The sequence below is a fragment of the Somniosus microcephalus genome, chromosome 6 (assembly GCF_052327205.1).
Source record: "Somniosus microcephalus isolate GS21.2 chromosome 6, FLI_Smic_1.0, whole genome shotgun sequence".
Taxonomy (NCBI): Eukaryota; Metazoa; Chordata; class Chondrichthyes; order Squaliformes; family Somniosidae; genus Somniosus; species Somniosus microcephalus.
Window position 1 is genome coordinate 154850035 of NC_140992.1, and position 14112 is coordinate 154864146.

Here is a 14112-nt window from a genome sequence, read left to right on the forward strand (position 1 = left end):
CTGCGGCATTGCCGGCTGTTTCCCGAAAGCCCGGCACTTCTCCTTGGTGCCGGGCTCATTTGCCGGCACTCGCGAGCGGGGATCGCGCTGTTGCAGGCACCTCCCCCTTAACAGTGGGAGGAAGGCCTGCAGTACCGCAGCGTGCTGTGCCACAGCGTATGGCGTTGCGGCACGTTGCGCTGCGATATTCAATTTCAGCGCCCTAAGAGGGACGCGGAGCGCCTCAAGCCTCGCCCCGTGTCCCTCAAGGGGCAATGAAACTGAATATCTGACGATCGCTAAAGCCTCGAACGCTGCGCTAAATCCTGCGCTCAGGCGACTTTTGCGCCACTTTGGCGCCCCAACCCAATTTCGAGGCCTATGACTCTAAATAGCGGGGTTATGCTTGCTACCTTCCAATCCTTGGGAACTGTTCTAGATTCTAGGGAATTGTGGAAGATTGGTACCAGTGCATCCACTAACTCTGCATCTACCTTTTTTAAAACCCTAGGATGCAGGTTGTCAGGTCATGGAGATTTGTCACCACTTAGTCCCATTAATTTCTCCAGTATTATATCTTTATTATAATGATTTGTTTATGTTCCTCATTCTCTCTAGACCCTTGGTTTCCCATTAATTCCAGAATGTTTTTTGTGTCTTCTACTGTGAAGACAGATATAAAGTATTTAATTAATGTCTCTGCCATTTCCTTATTGCCCATTATAATTTCTCCTGCCTCTGCCTCTAATGGGCTCACGTTTACTTTCTCTAATCTCTTCCTATTTACATACCTATAGAAGCTTTTACATTCTGTTTTTATGCCTCTCGCTAATTTACTTTCATATTCTTTTTTCTCTTTCCTTATCAATTTCTTGGTCCTCCTTTGCAGAATTCCAAAATCTCCCAATTCCCAGGCTTACTACTCTTTTTGGCAAGATTGTAAACCTCTTCCTTTGATCTAATACGATCTTTAACTTCGCTTGTCAGCCACGGATGAACCACTTTTCCTGTGTGTTTTTTTTGCCTTAAATGAGTTTATATTTGTTGTAAATTATGTATTAATTCTTTAAATGCTTGCCATTGATAACCTACCATCATATCTTTTAATGTAGTTTACCAATCTACCTTAGCCAACTCACCCCTCATACCTAAGTAGTTTGCTTTGTTTAGCTTTTAAGACTCCCGTTTTGGACGTAACTAAATCATTTTCAAACTCAACATAAAATTCTGTCATATTATGGTCACTGTTCCCTAAAGGCTCCTTTACTACAAGGTTATTAATTCACTCCCTTTCTCATCGCATAATACTAGATCTAAAATAGCCTGTTCCCTGGTTGGTTCCTCAACATACTGATCTAGAAAACTATCTTATATACATTCCATGAGCTTGTCCTCCACACTATTACTACAAAATTTGGTTTGCCCAGTCTATATGTATATTAAAGTCTCCCATCATTCCTGTATAACCCTTGTTACATGCTCCTCTAATTTCCTGACTTATACTCTGCCCTATATTATAACTACTGTTTGGGGGCCTATAAACAATTCCCACCAATGTTTTCTGCCCCTTGCTGTTTCTTAGCTCCAACCAAACTGATTCTACTTTTTGATTTTCGGTGCTAAGATCCTTTCTCTCTCCTGTCTTTATCCTATCCTTTATTATCAGGGCTACCCCTCCTCCTTTTCCATTTTGCCTATCTCTTCTAAAAGTTAAGTATCCGGGAATATTTAGTTCCCAACCTTGGCCACTTTTCAACCACGTCTCTGTAATGGCTATTAGATCAAACCTATTAATTTCTATCTGTGCTATTAATTCATCTATTTTGTTGTAAATGCTTCGTGCGTTCAGATATAGTGCCTTTAGCTTTGACTTTTTACTGTTTTTCCCTGATGTCACCTTAGTCACTGATGCCTTATTACTTTTGTTTCTCTCTCTGTCCCTTCCTGACCCACGCTACTTATTTTTACCCAAAATTCTGCTCTGCTCTAAAGTCTTGACATTTCTCTTGCTGCTTTTAAATCTACTCTTTCCCTTATCCTCCCACCTCCCCCTTCATTAGTTTAAAGTCCTGTCTACTGCCCTAGTTATTTGATTCGCCATGACACTGGTCCCAGCCGAGTTTAAGTAGAGCCTGTCCTAATGGAACAGTCCCCTCTTTCCCCAGTACTGCTGCCAGTGCCCCATGAACCAAAACCCCTTCTTCCCACACCACTCTTTCAGCCACGCATTTTAACATTCTAATCTGCTTATCCCTATGCCAATTGATGCGTGACTCCAGAGATTATTAACTTTGAGGTTCTCCTTTTTAATTTGGATCCTAGCTCCTCAAACTCCCTCAGCAGAACCTCATTCCTAGTTCTACTTATGTTGTTGGTTCCTACGTGGACCACGACAACTGGATCCTCCCCTTCCCACTCCAAGTTCTACTCCAGCTGTGAGGAGATGTCTTTAACCCTGGCACCGGGCAGGCAACAAAACCTTCGGAACTCCCGGTCGCAGCTGCGGAGAACGGTATCCATCCCTATGGCTATACTTTCACCTATCACAACTACATTCCCATTCACTCGCCCCACTTGAATGGCCTCCTGCACCATGGTGCCATGGTCAGCTTGCTCATCCATCCTGCAGGCTTTTCCCTCTTCCACACAGGCAGCAAAAACCTCATACCTGTTGGATAAGGTCAGCCCTGCACCTGGGGTCCCCTTATCTGCCTGAGTTGCAGTCACACCCTCCAGACCTGTACCACGGCTTAACCTAAGGGGTGTGACTGCCTCCTGGATCAAAGTGTCCAGGTAACTCTCCCCATCCCTGATGCCCTGCAATGTCTGCATCTCAGACTCCTGCTCAAGAACTCTGAGCTGAAGCTCCTCAAGATGCAGGCACTTACTGCAAACGTGGTTGCCCGAGATCACAATGCTCTCTGCAAACTCCCACATGCTGCAGTTGTGGCACACCACCTGCACTGCCATCCCTATATGACCTTGTCCTATTTAATTAAATTTGTAATTAGGTAACATCTTTTACAGTTTTGTTTCTTGACTGCTTACTTAATCTAGATTAAATTAAGGGTAAATATAATTAAATATCTCCCTGTAACACAAAGTACTACAAGTAGTGTAGGCAAAAACAACACCTCCTTCCTTCTCTCCTCCAAATTCCCACTCTTTCCAAATTCCCAAAAAAAACACCCTGTTCAAGTCCACTCCATTTAATCCTGCTCTGTGCAGACCGCTCTCTGCTTTGCAGAAATATTTAATTTTACTTTTATACACTAGGGCCTAGAAATTCAGTTGGTTGCGCCAGCCGTTAGCGCCTTAGGAGGAGTAGATGTCGGGCGCTAGGTGGGTAGCGCCCGGGCGCAGCGCGAACTGCGCCTCGCCCCAACTTCACCAGAGATTTAGCGCCGGCGCAAAGTCTTTGCGTGCGCTCAGCTGCGCGCGCAGATCATGACGTCATTTCCTCGTGCAACGCCCTTTGTGCGCCCCCAACCGGAACTTCAGTCGCGCCGCCCCATTGTGCGCCTGGCGCCCCTAGCGACTGTTAAGTGGAACGGTGCTCAGCCGATGCGGGGCGCGGGGGGCGCAAATTAAAGGGCACTCATCCTGCAATATAAAAGGCTGCCATTTTGCAGCACACCTTCTTGCGAAACGGATCTTTGGAGAGAGACCAAGGTAGATAGCTTTCTGCTTTGGCCCAGCACTCGGACAGGTACTTTTGGCTTCAGGCCACAGCTTTCAAAAAGTTTTTGCTTTCATTGACATCTCATTGTTTGCCAGCATATTATGGGGGCTGCAATGGGTGTCAACGCTGGCTTTCTCAATTACATCCAAAGGGCTCACAGACGCCGTGAGAGAGTGGCAGCCCTGGTTAGACTGAGAGGGGGCAACAGGCGTCGGCAAAGGGGGCCTTACCCACCCAGGGTATACCGCCAGCAGTTCTCCTATCTCAACATGTCTGAGGAGCAGTGTGTTCGGAGGCTGCAATTCAGAAGGGAGGTGGTCACAAAGATCTGCCAGCTGCTTGCCGTTGATCTGCAGCCACAGCTGAGGAGCAGGACGTCTCTGTCAGTGGCAGTGAAGGTGACGGTGGCTCTCAACTTTTATGCCACCGGCTCCTTCCAATCCGCTACTGGGGACATTGCCAACATCTCCCAGTTCGCCGTGCATTGCTGCATCCGCCAGGTGACCAATGCCCTTTTCAAAAGGAGACGTCAGTTCATCTCTGTAAAGTCTGTGGGTTGTTTAGTTAATTAATACACAGACTCCAAGAGTAACTTAAAACAGGACTTTACTATTCGAAGGTCAGGGCGAATCTGCTCAATACTTCCTGACACAGCACTTATATACCGGTGTGGTCACCGTCGGTATTACAGTATACAGAAGCCAACAAAGTAGTGCAACACCTAAAGTAGTTCTCTTAAAGGTGGACGGTTACATACAATAGTTCTCTTAAAGGTAGACGGGTACATACACTACAATCTCCTTCTCCATGGCCCTTGACAAGCAGCAACAGCGTGCAATGGGCTTTGCAGCATTCGCGGGCTTCCCCATGGTGCAGGGCGCCATTGACTGCACGCATGTGGCTTTGCGGGCACCTCTGGAGAATGCCGAGGATTACCGCAACCGGAAGGGCTACCATTCGCTGAAGGTACAGCTGGTGTGTGACCACAGGCAGCTCATCCTAGCTGTCAATGCCCGCTTTCCAGGCAGCAGCCACGATGCCTTCATCCTGCGACAGACTTCTGTGGCATACATGTTCCAGGCACAGCCTCGCCCACGAGGATGGCTTATCGGGGACAAAGGCTATCCTTTGTGTACCTGGCTGATGACCCCACTCCGTGCGCCCAGCACCCCTGCTGAAGAGCGATACAATGAGAGCCATCAAGCGACCAGGAACATCATCGAACAAACAATCGGCGTCCTGAAGCAACGGTTCCGCTGTCTGGATCGTTCCGGTGGAGCCCTGCAGTATTCCCCGGAGTGAGTCTCCCATTTCGTGGTCGTTTGCTGCATGCTGCACAACCTGGCTATCCGCAGGACTCAGTCACTGCCACCACAGATTGGAGGACCACCTCAGGAGGAGGAGCAGGAGGAGGAGGAGGAGGACCAGCACAGGAGGGAGGCACAAAGTGCAAGGGCCGCCCGTCGCCGGCTTATTGAACGTCGGTTCTAGGCCCCATCTCAGGGATTGGCTTGTGCCAATGTCAGCAGATGAATGTAGCCACTCCACAAGCCCTCAGCCGAGCAGGGCAACCAGGACGTAACCAAAAAACCATGGACACTGCAATTTAACAACAAAAATTTATTGAAAACCTCTGCCCTTCCCACATTACATGCTCATGTGGAGAAGCCCCCTCCAAAAACACAAAACTACCAGTCTCGGCCTTACAAAAAGAAAGAAAGACACCAGTCTCGGCCTTACACAAATAAAGATAGGCACCAGTCTCGGCCTTACACAAAAAAAGATAGACACCAGTCTCGGCCTTGCACAAAAACAACTGCACCAGTGTCGGCCTTCCAACAAGCACCAGGCATTTGTGCATACCTCTACTTTTTGCCCTGCGAGGGCGATGCCTTGCGCATCCTTGCCTGGCCCCTGCCCGCCCTGCTGCTCCTCCTCAATGGGAGCCCAGTGGCTGCAGCAAGGCTGGGGTAAGGCTGCTGAGGGGCAGATGGCGAGACGACAGATGCCCTTGGACGTCGGCCTGCACCAGCTCTGGCCTTGGAGTGGCCGACTGCTGACTGCTCCAACTCTGGCTGGGCGGCAGCAGTGTGTCCAGCAGCTCCTGGCGGCTGCAATGGCGGAGTGACAGTGTCGACTGCAGGAATGGTGGCAACCTGGCAGATCGCTGGTCGCCTGACACATTGGCACTCGCACGGGCCAGCACTGCAGCATGTGCAGAAAACAGCTGAAGGACAGACTGCTGGGCTGCTGCTGTGCGGCGAGTGCCCTGGCGATGCCTGGCTGATCCAGCGAGGGTGGCAGCAGTTAGTGCCCGTGTGGCCCTGGTCTGTGTCCGCATCACACCAGCCAGTGAATGGACGGCACGACTGAGCAATCACAGAATCACAGAAACCCCACAGTGCAGATAGAGGCCATTTCGGCCCATCGAGCCTGCACCGACACATATCCCACCCGATCCCCGTAACCCCTACACCAACACGTATCCCACCCTATCCCCGTAACCCCATGTATTTAATCCCCCTAACACTAAGGGTCAATTTATCATAGCCAATCAACCTAACTCGCACATCTTTGGACTGTGGGAGGAAACCGGAGCACCCGGAGGAAACCCACGCAAACACGGGGAGAATGTGCAAACTCCACACAGACAGTCGCCCGAGGCCGGATTCGAACCCTGGTCCCTGGCGCTGTGAGGCAACAGTGCTAACCACTATGCCACCGTCTAGCACTTGGCTAGAAGCCGACTGTGCTGCCGCGAAGTCCTGCAGACTCCTGGCCTGTGCTGCCGCGATGTCCTGCAGACTCCTGGCCTGTGCTGCATTGATGTCCTGCAGACTCCTGGCCTGTGCTGCATTGAACTGTTCCAGACTCCTGGCCTGTGCTGCACTGAATTGTTGCAGACTCCTGGCCTGTGCTGCCCCGAATTCCTGCACACTCCTTGCCAGTGACTCTATGGAGTCAGGCATCCTTCCCACTGCAGCCATGAGCTCAGTGTGCCTGCGCTCAGCCTGGACGGCCATTTCCTCTAGGAGGCGCACCTCCTCTGCGCTGACCGTCGCAGGACTGGAGGCCGCACTCACCCTCTGGGGAGAAGTCCGCCGAGCTTCCCCACCCCTCCCGCGTTGCTGCAGGCCGCTGGGCCCCGGAGCTTCACTCTCCTCCGACCCTTCCCCCCGGCTCCCCTCCAGGGAAGACGTGTCCCCTACATCGCCATGGGCTGGCACGGCTGAGGGTGGCACTGATGGGCCGGCTTCCTCTTCCTCCTCCTTGTCTTCCGAAGGGCTGACAGTGGCAGCTTGAGGGCCCGCCTCCTCAACTGGCGATTCACCATCTGAAAGCAGGAAGGCACAAGAGTAGCTTTAGAGTGAGGACAGGGCGGCAGCGAGGGAGGCATGAGTGGTGCCATTCACCGCATTGGTCGGACAGTGTCAAAGGATGCTGATCTGATGCGCAAGTGGAACGAGAGAGGTCCAAAAGGCGATGCCCTTACCATTGGTGCCCAGAACAGGGTCGGCATCTCCAGTGGCGACGGGACCAATCAGCTGGCCTCCCATAATGCGCTCCACACGCTGGTCGAGGTCGGAGAGCTCTTTGAGGTCAGGACGGCCTCCCCCGGTCTCAGTTTGGTTGCGCCGGTTGTGCGCAACCTTGGCCTGCAAGAGAAAGCACGGCCTCTAAGTACAGTGTGTAGCCCTGATCTTGTCTGCACTGCCTCCCATGGTCGAATAGCTAGTACAGTGTGTAGCCCTGATCTTGTCTGCAATGCCTCCCATGGCCGAATAGCTTGGACAGTGTGTAAAGTGCTGAATATGCAATTGATTTTCATGCCAGTCCCATAGCTGCTGGATGAGGGCTGGCCATTAGGGCTTTCAGGTCCCTTTGCCCATAATGTGAGGTGCACATGCAAGGATCAGGAGGACACTGGAAAGGGTGCTCACCCTGACAACCCGAGTGAGGTCGTTGAACTTCTTCCGGCATTGCACAGGAGTCCTGGCAACCACGCTGTTGGAAGACACCCTGTTGGACACCTCCCTCCAGGCTTTCCGGTAGGCGCTGGGCAGCGGCCTCCTGCCACCTTCTGGGAACAGAACATGGCGCCTGCGCTCCACTCCGCCAACCAGCAGCCTCAGGTCCCCGTCGCTGAAGCGCTGCGCTCTCTCCCTGGCCTTCTTCATAGTCCTGGGCGTTGTACAGGTGAAGCTGAAGTGGTCAGGCCTAGGTTGAGGGCTGCAGTGTGCAGGGCGTGGCAGGCAAACAAATCCACCCTCCCCCTTTAAGAGATGACCGGCGCCAGAGTGTCTGCCGTCAATCAACAACTCGCCACACCTGCGCTGCGCCCGCCCTCGGGGGTATCGCTCAGCACCACCGGCTTAGCACCTAAAGATAGTCGTGCATCGCCTGTTTTTGCGCAGCAGCAACCTCTTGGGGCGATGCGACTGAATATCGGCGAAGGGGGCGCGACTTTGCGCCGGGCGCAAACTTTAGCGGCCGCCCGACTTTACCGCCCCAAAAGTGGCTATACTGAATTTCTAGGCCTAGGAGCCTCACCCAATTTACAAGTGTTGGCTCAGCTCCCCTGCTCCGGGTGATTAGCGCCTATTCAAGACAAGCACTTACAGCTGACTGACAGTTCACTGCCACTGGCAGGCAGCTTCTGTTAACTACAGATTTTAATGTTCTAGGTTAAAATCAAAATGTTAACCTAAATTTCACTTTTTATAGCTACTCTTCACTCTATATTTACCATAGACTCCCACTCTCTCCAAATTCTTGCGTAACCCAGGGGGTAACAGTAGAAACATAGAAACATAGAAGATAGGAGCAGGAGTAGGCCATTCGGCCCCTCGAGCCTGCTCTGCCATTCAATGCGATCATGGCTGATCATCCAAATTCAGTACCCTGTCCCTGCTTTCTCCCCATACCCCTTGATCCCTTTAGCCTTAAGGAATATATCCAACCCCTTCTTGAATATATTTAATGAACTGGCCTCTACTGCCTTCTGTGTTAGAGAATTCCACAGGTTCACCACTCTCTGGGTGAAGAAATTCCTCCTCATTTCAGCCCTAAATGGCTTACCCCTTACCGTTAGACTCTGACCCCTGGTGCTGGACTCCCCGACCATCGGGAACATCCTTCCTAGTGTAAACTGTAAGATTTGACATTTTCAGTAAGAATCACGCAAGAAAATAGGGTTAATAAGACAGTTTATTGACCAAAGGAAGCTTGTACAGAAAAACCTTTGACAAAAGGGCATACAAAATGGCCACCGGACCTCGTGATCAGTTTCTGGGACCATTTGATTTCTGTTACTGCAAGCCAGACAGGCTTGTGGATTGAGGACAGTAAGCCCGCAAAAGTCAGTATCGGGAAAACGAAACTCAGGGAACTGAGCATACATATTAATTAGATTCTAAGTACAGGACAGTCTTGGGTTACAGGATGAGGCCCATCAAGAAATGGGCGGACAATTGAATGAACACTTAAACCCATTTACTGTACAAAGGAAAACCGTTTGACAGCCATCAAGGGCAATCTCCAGACCGATCAATATACGAACCAAGTTACGGTGACAAAGTAAAAGACATTATCGGCCCAGGAAGGGCAGTTAAGCTATCACCGGCTCCCGTTACAAGACAAAGCGCCCCTGCAGAGATTTCTGCCCGCCAAAAATATTACAAAGACAGGACTATGATTTGGCGGGAGATAAGACTGTCCCAAAAGGGTATAACTATGGATTTGAAAAGTCCATCAGTGCGAATGACGATTACGACTACGATTACGCTTCGCTCCACCTCGACCGCTACGATTCACAATTCATTTCTTCAGTACGATTCGTAACTTCGGTGCGGAACGGAAGACGACGAGAAGACTTCGGCTCGGAAGCCAGCTCGGCCAGGCAAGGCCCGGCCACGACGGGAAGACGACGAGGGTGGCCCGGGTACTTTTGTCGGGAGATCATCGACGACCCAGGCCGAAGGAGAAGACACCCTCGGGAAAACAACGATCCAGGCCGGAGAAAAGGACACTCCGGGCCTAGCACTCTAGTGCCTCAACATCCCATTCGACCAGGAACTTCCCATGTGCAGTTCTACAACATCACATCGGTGACAGAGTCTTCCATGGGCATCCAGTTCTTAAAGTCACGTCGGTAACGGATTCATCCATGACGAGCGCTCATCAAGACTGTATCTGCTGCTCCATCGCGTAAGAAAAACAAACTGCGCCAGAAGTTTCCAAATCCACGTGACGACGGAAAGCTGTGCCAAAAGGCTGCGAACCCCTTTTTTGCGAATCTGAAAGTGGTGAGCATGATCCCGAGTTCCTGAAGTCGAAACTTAGTTTAGGTCTAGGGGAGGGGGTTAAGGGTAATCGTAATGTGTTTCCCCTTTTACGATGTGCCGTGTGTTCCCCATTTCCATAGAGTTAAGTTTATAGATATGTGCATGATTGTAGTTATTTTAATCTGTGCTTATGACATGTATTTTGCAATGCTGCAAACTGTTTTATAATAAAAGCATCCATTTCATGCTATTCAACCTGGTCTATTGAGTTTTTCTCTGCACTACAGTTCCCTGCACCTAAGTCCAAGGTCTAGAACCGTAGGGGAGAGTGGGTCGAACCACTCAAGGGTAATTATTGCACGAAGCCTGGTAGGAGACCAGAACGAGCAAGAGAAACCCCCTACAGAGATGGCAACCGCGGCAGGACCTTGGCAGCAGGAATGTAGTGTGTTAGATCAAGGTCTGAATAAATGAAATGTGATGGATGAGAGAATAGCGGATTATGTTTTTGGGAAGGTAAACCTTACAAAACAATGGATATCTGACCTATTAAGGGATAGGCGCCCGCTAGACGCAGCCATCAAGTGGACAGAAGCAAAGAGCATAAGAAATCGGTAGAAAAGGCGGTTTGGCTGATGTGCTACAAGAAGCAAGTCCAGCTTTTGGACCAGGTCGTTGTAGCACAGACAGCCCAGATCAAAGGGCTACTAACAGAAGTAGAGGAAAAGGTTGCGGGAGGCCAGAAACTGATTCAATCGCTTAACGCACTGAATCAGGAACGCCAATCCATAACTCACCGCCATGAGACCAGGATAGATTACTTGGAGTGTCAGGTCGTTGAGGCCAAGGCCAGTGAAGGTAGAATGAGAGAGAGGTGTTTCCGCCTAGCTAAGCAGATAGCGGCACAGGAGGAAAGAATCTTGGGGGCTAGGGCAGCTTATAAGATGGCCATGGCGGATAGGTCTGAGAACACCGACCACAGCGCTTGCCACAGGGAGCTAGAGGACCTGAGAATGGCCCTAGCAAAGGCAAACGGCTTGGTGTGTCTCATAAACCCACCAGCGAGCCAGCTACTGTTAGCCAAGGAATCCAAAAGACCGATTCCACAAGAGGCAGTTGGGGTACCAACCCCCGAGCCCTCAGCACCTCCCGCCTATACTGAGTCTTGGACTCCGGGGAAGGAAACGGAGAAGTCAGACACAGAGGTTCTTGAGGTAGAGCAACACCAGGTAGTAGAGCCGGGACCGGCACCGATGTGTCCCACGCGACACGGGAGGCTCGGTCTGGACCAGGATGGCGGGAATGGACCCCTCGTGAATCAGATCATAATGCCCCATAGCGCACGACAGTTAAGGGAAATGATCAGTCACATCCCAAAACTCTCCGAGTCAGGAGATCCCTCCGTACATTTTAGGGACGTGGAGCAGACCGCAGCAGTTAATGACTGCGACGGGGTTGAACAGTCCAAAATGCTCCTGTTCTCCCTGGACAGCTCGCTCCTCCAGTGTCTCCCTGACGAGAGCAAGAGAGGGCACAAGGCGTATGAGGAGTTACGGGACGAGATCCTGGAGATTATAGGGGAGAGTGACAGAACTCCGTTCCTCCGATTGGAAAGGACGATACAGCTAGAGGGCGAACCCCCACGGGTTTTCGCCGGAAGGTTGTGGCCAGTGTATCGGCGCAGCTGTCCGGGCGGGCCGGACCGGAACGGGCTGAATGATGACCAAAGGGCTCATTGGCTCCGGTGTCTGGTCGCCAATTGCTTGCCGCTGGTGAGGGTGCAGGCCAAAGCATGGTTTGACCACACTAACCCCCGCTCCACGGAGGACGTAGTACTTGATCAGCTCACGATAAGTTACAGGAGCAACAAGAGTAGGGATGTGCCTTCCTCAAAGGGAAAGGTGCATGAGGCGAGGCCTGCAGCTCCTGCTAAAAAGGAATGGCATCAGGAGGGGAATCGCACCCCCCAAGCCAAGAGCAGTTGTTACGGGTGTGGGAAGGAAGGTCATTGGCGCCGAGACTGTAAAAACCCCTGGAAGGATTTAAAGGGAAAAACTTCCCCAGCCCCGGCGCCAGGAAATGGTGCGGTTGTGGATCCCGCTGCGATTGAGTCAGTTTTAGAGGCAATGTGGTCTCTAATGACCTCGCAGGGGAAGGTAGCGGTCGCCAACAGCCCTGTCGCTCCCGAAACTCCAACCGCAGCACCCAAATGACTGACGCCCGCGCAGCCCGTCTACTTGTGTCCGCTCCGCTATGACGCTTGGAGAAGACCTGTTGTGGAAATGGAGGTGGAAAAGGATAAAGGTAGTTACCTGTTGGATACTGGAGCATCATGTACCGTGATCCACACAGCTAAACCTTTTGCCTCACCTCTATCTACCCAGGCTCCATTCTCAGTAGCGGGTTTCACAGGCAGAGAACAGGCTGGCGCGTACTCCATCCCGCTCTCCATTCATTTGGGAGCACTCCACACCACATGGACATGTATCCTATTGAAGTGGAATGAGGGGGGTGGAAAAGGCATCCTCGGGGCTGATTTCTTGGTGGAACACAGGATCCTCGTGGACCTTAGAAATCACTGTCTCTGGGGAGCCGAGAATGGGTTGGGCAAGGTAGTCGTGATCCCAGGGAGGGGAGAAAAGGGGACCCTGTGCACCATGAAGCCGTCAGGAGGTTACGATCTCAAGCTTATGGTCGCGGACGTCCCAACGGACTTGCAGGCGTGTCATAGAGTCATAGAGTCATAGAGTTTTACAGCACAGAAAGAGGCCCTTCGGCCCATCGTGTCTGCGCCGCCCATCCACCCCCGTGTGTGTCGGACAATCTGACCGCGTTTGCCACCCACAAGCACGACTGTGGGAGAGTCACCGGGTTTGAGGTCAGCGTCGACGGGGACCCCATGATCCGACCCCAAAAGCAGTATAACTTCCCCAAGGAGGCAGAACCTGACATGGAGACAGCAATATCTTCATTGGTGCAGCAGGGCGTGTTGAGACCAATAGCCACTCACGTGAACTCCCCATTATGGCCGGTAAAGAAGCCGGACAATTCGTGGAGAGCCACGGTGGACTACAGAGTCCTCAACAGTAATATCACAGCCTGCGCACCCACGGTAGCAGCAGTTGCCGACCTAATAGGGAGTATTCTAGCATCCGCGACCACGTTCACGGTGCTGGATATCTCGAACGGTTTTTGGTCCATTCCGCTGCGGCGGGAGGATCAGTACAAGTTTGCCTTTACTTTTAAAGGGCAACAGTACACCTGGAACTGCTTGCCACAGGGTTTTCACAACAGCCCCAGCATTTTCCATCAATGCATGGCGGGAAGTTTAAAGGAATTTAGCCAGCCCAATCAGATAGTGCAGTATGTGGACGACTTACTCCTGTTCACGGACTCAAGGGAGGAGCACGGCCCACTATTAGCCGAATTATTGGAGCTGCTGGAAAGGAAGGGTTTTAAAGTAAACCCAAAGAAAGCACAGATCGGCCAGCAGGAGGTGAAATTCCTGGGTCTGGCCATCCGCGCCGGGGAAAGAGCCATAGATAAGGCTAGACGGGAATCGGTGCAAGATCTGCCGATCCCAAACACAGTAACGGGTGTAAGGTGCTTTTTGGGGTTGACCGGGTACTGCAGGGATTTCATCGAGGACTATGCAGCCACAGCAGCCCCGCTACTCCGACTCTTACACAAGGGAGTCGAGTGGTCGTGGGACGAGGGTTGTCAGGCAGCATTCGAGAAGTTGAAAAGGGATCTGCAGTCAGCGCCAGCCCTAGGGGTCATAGATGGGGGGGAGGAGTTTTTCCTGGAAGTAGCCGCTAGTGGGGACAGCCTGAGCGCCGTGCTGCTCCAGGAGCGCCACGGCAAGCAGAGACCAGTAGTCTATTCCTCCAGGGTACTTACGGATGTGGAGAGGAGTTTTTCCAATTGCGAGCGGCATCTCCTGGCCACGCATTGGGCTGTGAACAGATCGGTGATCTTCACAGGAACCTCTCCCATCACTCTCCTCACCCATCACACCCCCACAAAGATGCTTCTGGATGGAAGGATTAAGGGTGGGACTGTAAGCAGCGCTCGGATTGCGCGCTGGACCCTCCTCCTTTCCCAGACGGATCTCAAAGTTAAAGGTCTCTGTGAGCCAAAGCTCGCAGCCAACATGGTATATCCCGG